Consider the following 14,959-nt stretch of genomic DNA (forward strand, 5'->3'; position numbering starts at 1 on the left):
AAAAATAAGGCTGTCAGGGGAGTCTCCAGTCAGACATCCAACAACTGGTTATCATACAATGATGTGATTTTTGCCAAATGGGGATCTGGCTCTTAGAGTGTATTATTTCATTGCTGGTTAGAGATGAAAAATCAGTTTAGCTAAAGAACTACACATAGACAAATCTGAAATACCTAAAGGAAAGGTGAAGGCATCCTGGCTGCATTTTATTCGTTGTTTTTACAGTGCTGGAAATCCACTTTGACACAATTCATCATATTATTCATAGAGATATTAGATATGTGTCACATACGTAAGATGTTTTATGGAAGATGGATCATGTGAGTTATCATTGTAAGGGTTATGAACTACAGAATATGATTATCTTATTTTTACAAAGGCATCATTTTTGTGTCTAAAGTTAGTGATATTATCTATGTACCTCTTAAAACCATCTTCATCCCTGGGGAACACCCACCAGACAGAGTACATTGGAGCCATTCAGGAGAACAGTAGAACTTTGAAGATGCTAATCTCCCATCTTCCTGAGGAGCTTCCTTGAGTACTGCTAACAACCTTGACTTATGTTTGTTTTGACACTGCAGGGTCATGGGATCATGTCCATCTTGGCTTACTAGTGTTTTTCACTAATGGATGGAGAATCAAACTGAGAAACAAAGGATTTCTGCTATATGTAAATCACACAACGATAATCATTCATGATGAACCAAGATTCAGAGAGGAAACATCTGGGCCAAGAATGGCCTTCCATTATGATTCAGCCAGACCTTGGTAATATATACAAACTCAGGAACCACATCTGTGATCAAATCTATGATGCTGACAACCTCTTTAGCGACTGATTTGGAAGTTAAATACAATGAATCAAAGTGTTGCACCCTTGTGAATGCTGTGTGCACTGAATAAGATATACCAGCTGAAGTCTGATATTACAAACATCAAATATGGTCTCCAACTTACCCTTTATCTCTTTTTGCCTGGTGTCTTTATTCTCACCATTACATGGCAAAGAACAATTGATTCCCTCCTGAGCTTCCACAAGCAGAGTTCATGGAAATATGGAATGCATACAGGTTCTCAAATGGATGTATGATTAGGGCTTGTGATAGAAGACAACCATTGTTCCCTATAAGGTTTTCCATCCATGAATGGAATAAATATTTTTTGTGTCCCTGGGCATAAATTATTCTCTTTAATCACTATTAGTAGGACTAAAACCAATGGGCTTAAATTGTAGCAAGGGAGGTTTAGGTCAGACATTAAGAAAAAATTCCCAACTGTCAGAGTGGTTAAGCACTGGAATAAATTGCCTAGGCAGGTTGTGGAATCTTCGCCATTAGAGATATTTAAGAGTAGCTTAGATAACCATCTATTAGGCATGATCTAGATAGTGCATGCTCCTGCTGAGAGAGCATGGGGACTGGACTCAATGACCACACAAGGTCCCTTCCACTTCTAGTATGCTATGATTCTATGAGTCTATGTGCAAATATGCACCAGCAGTAGAAACAAAAACCTAACTATAGGAACTCCGCTAACATCTGGACAGCATTTGAATTTCTCCTGAGTGCCTACATAAGCACACAACTTACCACAAACACAGCCACCAACATTTTTATACATTTAGGTTCCTCCTTAAGAGTGAAAATAATTTCCCAAAGAGTTGTAGGGATAAGTGGTAATGTTATCACACACCACTTGCAAACTTAAGACTATGCATGCACGGCACACTGAAAACTGGAACAGGAAATGAACCCTTCCAGCAGTGGAAATAGGGAGCTAGAAGTTGACAAGAATTAGTTCTGTTGTTCATGTAATCCTGAGTAATTACTGATCCTAGAAGAAGATAAATTGGAATAAAAACAACTGTAGAAATAACCAGTAATAGCTTAGCTCCCAGTTTAGCAGGCCAGGTCTATTCAACAATGTATTCAATCACTTTAGGTGTGTGCATATTTGACTTTAATGGGACTTAAGTCTATACTTAAGTGCTTTGCTCAATAAAAATGGATTAAGTTATGCATTTATATTTAAGAGATTACTTTGAGGGTTCAATCATCAGTAAGTGATAATCAATTATATTTTCACCCTTGAACAAGCCTAATTATCATATTGTCTTTAGATGGTCATTGTAATGAAGTTGAAAGAATACAGCAAATATGCCCAAAGATAAAATTGCCCAAAGTTTTACAGATGACTGCTAAATGCTAAATAATCTTTAGTTCTTTATTTGCCCTATGTCAGGCTTGGTTTTCAGAAGCCTACACAAAATTAAAAGACCAGTCTACGAAGCAATGCTATTTTGTTTTTATTAGTTTGCTCTAAGTACATTCTGGGCTTGTTGCTGCCTTTGTGAACACTTTCTTCTGTTTATTCATTGTCACATCATTGTGCAATTTAGTTTGTGAGTTTCAAGGTCAATCTGAATTCAGTTCAAGATTATTGAGATTCAGCTCCCAACATGCAAGAATGGAATTTCAAAATAGTATAAGCAACTTTTTTAGCATGGAGAGTATTCAATATTTTTTCTATTGTGTTTTATCCTTGTGGAAAATAAACTAATTGCCTGGACTAGGCAATCTGTCAGGAAACTGCCAAAATGCCCATGTTTAATCAAGTGACTCAACACTCCTGATTCCAGAAAAAGTTTTGGGCAACTGTTATTTTTCTGCTAAATCCTTAAGGCAATATTCTGCCCAGCGTTACATCAATTATAGTCTCATCAGAATTCAACCCCACTGCCAGTGTGCATAGGAGAGAATTCAGACCACATATAATGAAGATAAATGGAGAGCAGTGACGAGGAAATTATCCATAAATTGTGATGCTAACTTTATTTTCTTTACCTACCATATAATTCCAAGAATTTGCCTTAGTGTATGTGGTTTGCATGTAGTATGTTGTATGTGGTAAATTATGTTTGAGGGTATGGAATGGTAGACATGTATGTGTGTCAGTTAGAGTTGTCTTGAAAATATTTTTTTCACCACTATGAACACTTTTGAGGGTTTGGTAAAAAATGAAATGTGAAATATTTCTGCTGAAATTTTGAAATATATTGATTCTGAAATAGTGTCATGGTGCCTTATGAGAAGTGTAGTACAGGTGACACAGGTTCTCGTTCTTCTCTAGCAGCAAGGATTAAATCTCCCATGGTTCATTGTTTTTGGTGAGGATACACAAAACTTTATGGTAATTGCATCACTGCCCTGCTCAATGATGTAAGATTGAAGAGCTTGGTCATTAGGAAAGTGGAAACATGAAGCAACCAAACTACAACTCTGATGAGACATTACAAAAGTATTCACAATATGTGGGGGATGGGGAATGTCAAACATTGTCTTCCAACAAAAAACAAACAAACAAACCAAAAAAAAATTCTTGAAAACATAATCATCCTTCAAAATAACAGTTCTGACTGAGAATTTTTGAGCAAGCCTAGTGTAGAGATATATATTTTGATTCAGCCATGACTGCATAGAAGTAAGGCAGAGGACAGGAGCAGTACAGTGCGGGTGGGAGGCAGTATGAATGATGGATGAGTGTCAAATATGCTATGATATGTAATACGGAAAACACCAGTATCTTAATAAGTAGTTTCTAGATCTCTTGTTTCTAGAAGAATAAACCTGGTAATTTTACCTCTGAATTAGTTTAAACACTTGTAAAACTATGTGTTATACTATCATCCTTCATCCTCTTCACACAGCCTCTAGTTGAATCACATCAATTTTCTTTAAAAGCCACTTTACCAATACACGCATGCGCAAAAATAATCACATCCATATTGAATAAGGTCCAACATAATGTCTGAATGTTTTTCGCTTAACTGAAAACCAGAGCTGGATGAATAATGTAAATAAAGTGTTCACAAATACTCCTCTACATTTTAAATGTATTCACATCTAAACCCTGTGGATTTTCTTCCCTCAATCCCCTCAACCTTTAAGTGGTTGAATTATACTAGCAATATGTTTGCAGAAAGCAAATTTCAAAGATGCATGGATAAGTAAACAGAGAAACTTTATTCTGCATCCACACACATATATTTTCATGTCAGAAATTGTTGTATGCCTGTCCAGTCACAACAGAGAAACAAAGCCGTCTTTCTTATCTGTCCCATCCCATTGATTAATAGTAATAATAACACCCAGCTCTTATATAATGCTCTTCAGTAGAAGATATCCAAGCACTTTGCAAGGCATCACTGTCCTCATGGGGAAACTGAGTCACAGAGATTTAAGCAATACAGCTCAAATTTCAACTGTTTATGACCAATCCATAGAGGAGACTTGAACAAATATTAATAGAATATATTGGAATGGTGACTACAAATGAAAACACAACAGTTTGCTTGCAATGTCCATGCACAGAGAAAGTGGTCAAACACATCATTTGTTGCATGTTCTTTTCTAACTGAGATGCACAGAAATGAATGTGTAAAGCCCAAGCAGACTCTATCCTTATCTGCAGCTTCTCAGGGATGTCATTCGAAGGTGCAGTATTATCAGTAACATCTAGGTTTCCTGGATAATTGATGTCTTACCCAGTCTTTTTGTTGTTAGTACACTTCTTCATTATCCAGTCTATGGAAATACCAAACAATAGCAATGATAAAGTTCAGCCTGTCTTTCATGTCAGTGTTCATATGTAACCATGTGTTGTTCACTTTCAGTTTGCAGAGGGCTTCACACATCTGTAGGTGGCTTTGATGATGCTGATTACTTTAGATGAGATCCCACAGGACTGAGGAATATTCCACAATGAAGGTCTCTATTTATAACACAATTAAATTGATGAAAAGGGAAGTTATTATTTATAGCCTTTTATGATGATCTGCGGAGCGTTTCCAGAACCAGAATGCAGCCAGTTTGTCTTTCAGCTTTAAACCTGCTGTCTCAGTCATTCTGTATTGTATTACACTGCAAAGGACTTTCTCTGCAACATAGGCTATGTCTATATTACAGAGACCTTTCCAAAGAAGCCTTTCTGGATGATCTTTTCCAAAAGAACTTCTTTCAAAAGAGTCCGTCCACACACAAAAAAGCGTATCAAAAGACTGATCGGCTCTTTCCAAACAGACCATCCACACAGCCCCAGCTCTTTCGAACGAATGGGCCAGGGATCAAAAAATCAGGTGCCATGAGGGCTGGTCTTGCAAAAGAAGGGCCCTGCGGAACATCTACACACGTTCTCTTCAGAAAGAAGCTTTCGAAAGAAGGCGCTTTTCCTGAAATGGGAGTGAAGAGCACTTGTGAAAGGAGTGCTGCATTATTTTCATTTAATTTTGAAAGAAGGCTTTTTGGGTGTTGATGCTCTGCACGATCTTTTGAAAGAGACCCCTTCTTTCAAAAAATATTTTGAAATAATTTGCTAGTGTAGACACAGCCATAAAGTAATGGAACTCCGCTCTGGTTGTTGCGCTCGCTAAGATAATATATATCTATAAATAAGGTATAAAAATAGCAGGCCAAGCATGGCTTAGAATTATGACAAAACATCACTGACACCCAGATGCCAAGCAGAAATATTGAATTAGAATAGTTTAGCTAGCAGCATAGCAACATATTAGTCAATAGACCTCAAGAAAGAAAAGACATCAGAGATAGGAAAGGCATCCACAGCAGTCACTAAATTCAACAGCATATAGAAATCAAAATCATTCAGCACCATATCAAAATGGAGATTTTGCTGTTCAGATGTAATCCTGGTGTTAATATGCAGCTGCATGAACTGGAGCTCTACGAAAACATTAGACAAAAAGATGTCATCACAATAAGAGATCTAGGAAATCACCACCAGCACCTCATTTCCGACAGAATGATAAGGAAACTTCAGCTATTCAGGGCATGTGTATATATGGGTTACGTTTTCTGGATACCAACATCCAGACTTCCACAAGGAGTGTTCCCAGGCATACCAACTTGAGTGAAGAACTGTAGGCACCCAAGATAAACCTTAAGGAAAATCCTTATCAATGAGACCAGAATTGTCAATCTCAACACCATGGAGCAAAGGGAAGCAGCAGTAAGTGATAGAGAAGCATAGAAGAGATGGTTTTCCTTCCTGAGCACCACATTGTCACAGAAATGATGTTAAAGAGAGAGACTCTAACAGTTAACTCCTTTAAACTGTAATACCGGTTTGTGTCTATGAACAGGCCTAGATCTTTCACCTTGTCTATGATCTCCATTAGCAGTTTGAGGAATGGGCTATTTATCAAATTTAGAGAGCATGTTGACCTTCCTGAACTTAATACAAAATTGGATTGACCCACAAATGGTAGTATCAAGAGCTTGTTCACTCATTGTATGGCTTCTAGAACAGGGATGGCCAAACAGTTTGACCCAAGATCACTGGAGAGCTACATCCTATTAACCTCCAAGCAGAGAAGGACAGCTACAGGTGGAAAGAGAAATAGGAGACAGAAAGAAACAGCAGAATAACAGCAGCAGCAGGAGGAGCTAGAGAGTGAAGGAGAAGTACAACGTAATGATTGCGAAATGGCTTTTCCGTCTATGCCTATCAACTGCTGGCAGCACCTGGAGGCTGCATCTACACTAGCAAGTTCATCAAAAGATTTTTCAAAAGATGGTGGTTCGTTTGAAAGATCCCATGGAGTGTCTACACACAAAAAGCAGTCTGTGAAAAGTAAATTAAAAGAACATGGTCCTTCTTTCAAAAACACTCTTCCACTCTCGTTTCAGGAAGGGCACCTTCTTTCGAAAGCTTCTTTTGAAAAAAAATGTGTAGATGCTCTGTGGGCCCTTTTTTCAAAGAGCAGAGCTCGTGGTGCCTGATTTTTCGATCCCTGGTCCTTTCTTTTGAAAGAGTGGGGGCCGTGCGGATGGTCTCTTTCGAATGAGGAGATCACTCTTTTGATCCGCTTTTTTGAGTGGATGCACTCTTTTGAAAGAAGTTCTTTCAGAAGGGATCTTAAAAGAAGGGCTTCTTTTGAAAGATCTCTGTAGTGAAGACATAGCTGGAGAGTGCTGGCTGAAACAGAATCTGTTCTATGCTATCCCAGAATTCTTTACCGTTGCTCAGGACCATTACTCCAGCAGAGAACAACTGGCATGCAGTAGCACCACAGGCCCATTCTGCCCATCCCAGCACAAATACTTGACGTGGGAATGAAAGGGCAGGGCTGATGATCCCAGCACTAGGATGCCTGTGAGCAGTGCTGAAGCAATGTAAAGGACATGGGTGATCGAGGAAAGGATCTGTCCCAGCTTTGTTAGTTTGCTGTGCAGCACAGAACTAACCAAATGTCATGCTTTAGGAATCCACTGATCATTATGTGACCCTCCTCAATTTTGGGATTCTCTCTGATTTTGGTCCAAAATAGCTCTAATTTATTCATCTTCTGAAGACATAACAAATCCCATATTTTGTAACAGAATCAGGATAAAGCACAGGATGTATTCGGGGCTCATCTTGGCTGTTGTTGAGAAGATACTCTTCACCCACAATGCCCTTGCTCCAGTTTATACATCAGGCATTGAGATTCCCAGAGGCAGAAATCATATCTGGAATAGCTGCAGTCCTAGATGGATGGATATCCAGCAAAAAGTACAGTGAGTTCATGTGAGGTCTTCCCTTTCTTTTTATACCAGTTTCCTGGTATCTTTGAGGGACAGTGAGTTGCAACAGGGTTGAAGAAATATGACTGGTCCTTTAATCTATGTGCCAAAGCCTGAGGTCCTCACTCCATTGTTACTCAGGCATTACCTAGGCATATGATCAATGACAAGAGTTCACTCAAATAAGTTCTGAGTGATCGAAGGGCCAGATTTTTTCAATCTGCTGAAATACCATGTTGTGAAGGGGCCAGGGTAGTAAGCTTTCCAGTGTAGTCTGGATTCTGCCAGAGCCAAGGTGTAATATAAGAAATGGTATGTGGAGATACACAGCTCACAGAACTGGAAGGGACCTCAGGAGGTCACTGAGTCCAGTTCCCTTGGCAGGACCAAGCACCATACTCTTTTTTTTTTTAAATTAGATATATTGGCTCTAGCTCCTTCAAGGGCCACCTTGAGAACTGAGCTTACAACTGTGGGTTTAGCCAGTCAATGCTCTAGCCACTGACCTATCCCTCCTTGTAGGTTTCTGCTTTCTGACACCAAGAAAATAATTAAAAAAACAAGGATATGGCCTTCAGATGCCAGGAGCCCCCCAAGATACACTGTGGGCAGGGGACAACCTGTAAAGAGGTCCACAGGTAATGTGGTACCACTCCAGCTGCCAGTAATGCCTTCCCTTTGAATCACCCCTTTAGGATTCCCTACATGAGGCAGAGGTTGCTTCCACAGCTCAACTCACCCCTTTACTCAAGAGTACTGGGTTCAGCAGGGATCTCTCTGGAAGGCATGAGATAATGGGAGAAACACTTCTGAAGAGGTGGCTGCTCCCTGGATGGAGCTTTGGCAACCAGATTGGACACTGGACTAATAGGAAGCCTATGTTTAGTTCCTAGCTGTTCCCCTGAATTCTTGAGTCACTTTGGGCAAATCACTTCCTCTGTATTTGGGTTTGTCTACCCTGCCCATATGAATGAGCCTCTTAGCCAGGGTAGACAAACTTGTGATTGCTAGGTTTTCATTAGCTTGTTAATCAATGACATTACAACACCAGCTGACAATCAGGCTAAGCAACGGCTCTCACACCATGGGAAAGGGTATGCTGGAGCTTGCTAAACTAGCCCAAGGCTCCATGCCAGCTGTAGTGTAAACACACCAAGATCTGTGGCTCTGTGTCCTCATCTATGAAATTGATAAAGACATTTACACTCCTTTGCAAAGTGCTTTGAGATCTATTGCCGAAAAAGGCAAGCTAGAGGTTGAGTATTGTCACCTTGGTGCAAAAGTCCATCTGCTGCTGCATAATCACAAAAGGGACAATATTTCACTGCAGGGTCTGGAAGAACTTCCTGTTATCATCTCTTGATTGAATTAGGAAAAATGGCTGTAATGAAAAGGTAATGCATTAAAAGCAAATGTTTTGGTTACCACATGAGTCACTTTCTTCCTAAACTATTACAGTATAATCCTTTATAGATTGAGAAGATGCTGTAAAGTTAGTGGTTGCTGTCCATGATAATAATAGTATTTCTCACCACTTAAGACTATGGTGAACTGGATATTATTGCATACTTTTTTAAATGGGTAGTTATTTTGCTCCTTGGTAAATATTATTCTGTTACATATGTTTTTTGGGGCGATAAAACCTATCCAAACTTCTGTAAAGATCAGAGTGTTTTATTTTAAGTTGGATTACTATTCCAGCAGACTGAGACCAGATAAACAAAGCCCTTATATAACTTCAGGGCTGTTGTGATCAATTTGCCTGGTGCTCTACTCTGGGGACCATGCTGTTTTACCATCTTGATTGCAATGATAAATCCATCATTATGTTCAGCACAGTGGAAATAGCTCAGAGCCTTGGCATTTGTGGCAAATCTTTTCTATGGCAGGCTCATAGTAAATCAGTCTAACCTGAGCTGACAGTGATTGATTCTGAACAAAATGTCATGAACAATCAAATCCTCTGTTTTTTTCTTCTTTTAAAACAGAACAGACTTAACCCCCGAAGCCTAACTACATTCAAACTGGAGCAAACAGGGGCTTTTATCAATAATTATGAAAAGACATTTAAAGGAGATTTAATTCATACTTTAGACTTCTGAAATTGTATGGCATAGAGAATGCCTGTGTAATTGGGTCCAACTAGTGGTAGGGTGGCTTAGTGCCCCACAACACCTAGGGGCCACTGTGTAGGACTCCAGCTGACCCACCAGAGTCTGTAGCTTTAGTTTGGGGTGTGGTTCTGAGAGTCTAATGTCCCTATCCTTAGGGGTTGGTTTTTGGGGGTTCTCCCCCTGCGAGTCTGGGGGCGGGGGGTTTGGAGGCTATGTCCTCCTGCAGCTGACCTTTGGCAGCTCCAGCTCAGGCCCTGTGGGTATCCAAGCCAGCTCCTGCTTCCTTGCAAGTCAGCCCCAAACTGGGCTAGCTTCCTTCCTTTTATCCTGCTTCCAAGCCTGACACTGGCTGCAGGTGAAATGGGATGGGGCTAATTGGGTCAGCGGGCTCTGATCAGCCCCTGCTCTGCCAGGTCTTCCTCTCACTCCCTTTCAATGGTAGTAGTAGGCATCCTTCGATCCCGAGGGATCATAGGTTTGCGCCCCAGTTGGACTGATTCGAGCAGCGTCTTCTGTGGCTGTGCAATCCAATGGGGGAGTAGCAGTCCTTTCGGCACTGTGAGCAGCAATAGGCAGATGTTGCTCTGGTATCACAGGTAGGGATCTTCCTGAGGGCTCTCCTGTCTTCCGCTTCCTTCACCAAGGTAGTTTCATACATAAGAAGAGCTTCCTTTACTCCCGGTTTCCAGGCATGCCTGTCTGAGGCAAGCGGATGCCAGGTGTTCACACTGATAGAGAGAGAGCTGAGGTCATGCTTGCACATATCCTTGTAGTGCAATTTAGGTCGCCCTTTCTGCCTCTTTCCAGATGCCAGTTCACCGAAGAGGAGGTCCTTCGGTATTCGGCCATCCGTCATGTGTGATACATGGCCCAGCCAGTGCATACGCCTCTGTTTGAGAAGGGTGAACATGGAGGTGGTGCCTGCCCTCTCAAGCACTGCGCTATTGGGGACCTTGTCCTGCCATGAGATACCGAGTATGCGCCTAAGGCAGCGCATGTGGAATGTGTTGAGCCGCTGCTCTTGTTTTGAGTGCAAAGTCCATGTTTCACCGGCGTACAGCAGTGTGCTCAAAACACAGGCTGTGTAGACCTGCACCTTGGTGTGTACAGTGAGCTTATTGTTACCCCATACTCTCTTTGTCAGCCTGGAGAACGTTGTGGCGGCTTTTCCAATGCGCTTGTTGATCTCGTTATCAAGTGACAAGTTGTCCGAGATCGTCGAGCCTAGGTACACGAACTCATGGACGACTTCCAGTTAGTAGTCTAGCACATTGGTAGATGGCTCGTTACCCACGTTTTGGCCCATCACCTGGGTCTTCTTTAAGCTGATTGTGAGGCCAAATTCCATACATGCATCCACAAAGTGAGTTATGAGTGACTGCAGTTCCTGCTGAGTGTGAGCAGCAATAGCTGCATCGTCAGCAAAAAGGAACTCCCTTAGACTCTTCGTAAGCACCCTGGTCTTTGCTCTAAGCCTCGACAGTTTGAAGAGGTTGCCATCCGTTCTCATGCGGAGAGAGATGCCCTCTGTAGCAGTTCCGAAGGCATATTTGAGCAAAACTGCAAAGAAGATGCCAAACAGTGTTGGAGCCAGCACACACCCTGCTTCACTCTGCTGAGAATCTCAAAGGGTTCGGATGTGGATCCGTCATATACGACGGCCCCCTTCATGCCTTCATGGAAGGCCCTAATAATGCTGAGCAGAGTTGGGGGACAGTCGATCTTAGCCAGAATCGCAAACAGACCTTTTCGGCTGACGAGGTCAAATGCCTTGGTCAGGTCAATGAAGGCAACATACAGAGGTTTGTTCTGCTCCCTGCACTTTTCTTGTAGTTGCCTAACAGAGAAAACCATGTCTATGGCGGACCGTTCAGCTCTGAACCCACACTGAGACTCAGGGTAGACTCTCCGCAAGAACATTGAGCCTCTTCAGAACAACACATGCAAATAGCTTCCCCATGGTACTGAGAAGGGAGATGCCGCGATAGTTGTTACAATCGCTTCTGTCACCCTTGTTCTTGTAGACAGTCACGATGTTAGCATCCCTCATATCTTGTGGTACGCTGCCTTCTCTCCAGCACTGGCAAAGTATTCCATGCAGCTCTGAAACTAGGGTACCGTTGGCGCATTTAAGGATTTCTGAGGGAATACTGTCTTTCCCTGGGGCTTTTCCAGAAGAGAGTGCTTTTAGTGCGTTGCTGAGTTCCTCCAAGGTGGGCTCAGCATCAAGTTCAATCATGGTGGGCAAAGGCTCGATGGCATTCAGGGCTCTCTCTGTAACTACGGTCTCTCTGGCGTACAACTGTAAGTAGTGTTCCAGCCAGCATTCCATCTGCTTGGTTCTGTCCTTCAAGACCTCGTCTGTGGCCGACTTAAGTGGGGCAGTCTTTCTTTGTGGTGGACCGATGGCCTGCTTGATCCCATTGTACATTTCTCGCATGTTACCAGTGTCCGCGGCCTGCTGAATCTTGGAGCAGAGTTGGAGCCAGTAATCGTTGGCACACCACTGAGCAACTTGCTGCACTTGACTCTGAGCAGACCGGAGCGCCTGCAGGTTCACCTAACTGGGAGAGGACCTGTATGCAGCCAGTGCCTGTCTCTTCTTCTCAATCAGGGGTGTCAACACTTCAGTGTGGGCTTCAAACCAATCAGCAGACCTGACTGTCTTTTTCCCAAAGGTAGATATCGCAGTATTATAGATAGTGTCCCATAGTTGCTCCCATCTCTTGCTGATATCAGTGTTGTCTGGGTGGGGCAAGGCCTCTTCAAGTGCTTGGACAAACTCGCATACTTTTGAAGGGTCACGAGTCTTGCCAGTGTCAATGCGCGGCCTCCCTTCCTTTTTGGAATGAAAGAATCTTTGCGGCTGGATGTGCACCTTACTACACACGAGCAAATGGTCAGTGTCACAGTCTGTGCTGTGGTAGCTACATGTCACCCTGACATTACCTAAACGGCTGCATTTGGTGAGTACGAGGTCAAGCTGGTGCCAATGTTTCAATCTTGGGTGTCGCCACGAAACTTTGTGCTGGGGTTTGACATTGAAGAAGGTATTGGTTATGCAGCGGTCATGTTGGGAGCAGAGTTCAAGGAGGCGCTGTATGTTTTCATTCATCTTCCCTGTACCAAACTGTCCCAGACAGGATGGCCAGCTGTGGTGGTCGCTGCCAACTCTGGCATTGAAGTCGCCAAGGATGAATAGCGGCTCACGGGAAGGTACCTCACTGATGGCAATGCTAAGTTCATCATAGAACTTGTCCTTAACTTCCTGAGAAGAAGTTAAAGTAGGTGCATAGACGCTGAAGATGTTGACCATGCCCACTGTTGTTTGAAGCTGGATTTTCAGCATTCTCTCAGTCCCCACATTTGGTGGTATGACTGAGCCAACTAGGCTGTTTCTGATTGCAAAGCCAACACCGTGTTCCCTGGTCTCTTCTGGAGGCTCCCCATGCCAGAAAAAGGAAAAGTCCTTCTCCCTGAGACATCCAGAGGATGATAGCCTTGTTTCCTGGAGGGCCACGATGTCCATCCACAGTCTTCTCAGCTCGTTGTTAATGATTGCTGTCTTCCGGGGGTTACTAATGCTCTGTAGGTCTTCTGTAAGGCCCGCAGTCATGGTCCTTACATTCCATGTGCCCAGCCTGAAGGCTGGATTATTTTGTTGCTTGTTTGCTTTGCCTGGTGTAAGGTTAACAATCCACCTGTCGGTGATTCCCTAAACCCCACACACCCAGTGGAGCAAGTGGACCATGGCGAGGCAGCACCTACTTGGCTGGGGGTTGCCCAGCTTGAGGCGGGCAGTAGCTGCCCAATGAGATCTGAAGACCTCTCCCACCATTGGAAGCAACCCCTGGTGCCTCACTCTACACCAATTGAGTTCAGTGGCTTAATATCGGTAACTGCTGCTTCCCATGTTGTGTCACCACTCAGAAAGCAATGCCGGAGTGTAATTTATTATCATTAAACATTTACATAGCATCAGGGGGTGACAAAGTTTAAGGCACATTCGAGAGTATGAGAGAGAGAGAAAGAGAAAGAGAAAGAGAGAAAGACAGAGAGAGAGGAAGATTTATAAGCTCTTTGAGACAGAAACTGCCCCTTCCCTTCCACTGCAATGCCCTAGCATAATGAAGCCTTGGTCCCAGGTGAACTCTCTGGATGATTTAGTGTTACAGATAAAGACAACAACAGAAACAGATTGAAGTGGCATCACACTCTGAGCATTCCAGTCCATCTTGTATCAAAAGCCTCTTCTGGGCCCAATCCAAACTACTAGAGAGGATGTTTGTTTTCATGCGGCACTCTCAGCTCCTATTTGTGCCCCATTTGCCTGAAGTCTTGCATTCATAATTTCACAGATTCTATATGTCATACCAAAAACTACATGAAAAAATTTGCCATCTCAAGCATTCAAAAATTAGAAATTTCAGAGTTAGATACAATACACAAATCTGTCTCCTCATTTGTATGATTATTAAATATATTTATTAGAGTACAGACTAATGGCCAACTAAGAGTGATGTCCTGTTTTGTTAGGTCCTGCACACAGTAGTAAAAGATGCACCCTGCCCCAGTGAGCTTGGTAATGGAGCAGAGAAGATCACCAGAAGAGAAGATGTTAATGAGAGCCCATGAGCCCAGCTTGCCCTGCTTCACTCTATTTGCAGCCAGTGACAAGTCCTGAAGTGGAATAAGAGGAGAAAGCCCAAGTCAGTTCAGTTATGGATACAGAATTACATCATAAAATAAAGAGGAAAAAAGAGTTGGCCTAGATAAAGGATGAAGTTTTACAACTTCGTGTAAGGTAAATGGAATCACCATTGTCAGCTATAGGCTGTGTCTACACGTGCCCCAAACTTTGAAATGGCCATGCAAATGGCCATTTCTAAGTTTACTAATGAAGCGCTGAAATGCATATTCAGCGCTTCATTAGCATGCGGGCGGCAGCCGCGCTTCGAAATTGCCGCGCCTTGCCGCCGCGCGGCGCGTCCAGACGGGGCTCCTTTTCGAAAGGACGCCGCCTACTTCGAAGTCCCCTAGGGACTTCGAAGTAGGCGGCGTCCTTTCGAAAAGGAGCCCCGTCTGGACGCGCCGCGCGGCGGCAAGGCGCGGCAATTTCGAAGCGCGGCTGCCGCCCGCATGCTAATGAAGCGCTGAATATGCATTTCAGCGCTTCATTAGTAAACTTAGAAATGGCCATGTGCATGAGCTCATGGGAATAAGGGGACTTCGAAGTAGGCAGCATCCTTTCGAAAAGGAGCC

The sequence above is a fragment of the Carettochelys insculpta genome, chromosome 3 (genome assembly GCF_033958435.1).
Source record: "Carettochelys insculpta isolate YL-2023 chromosome 3, ASM3395843v1, whole genome shotgun sequence".
In the NCBI taxonomy this organism is placed as follows: Eukaryota; Metazoa; Chordata; order Testudines; family Carettochelyidae; genus Carettochelys; species Carettochelys insculpta.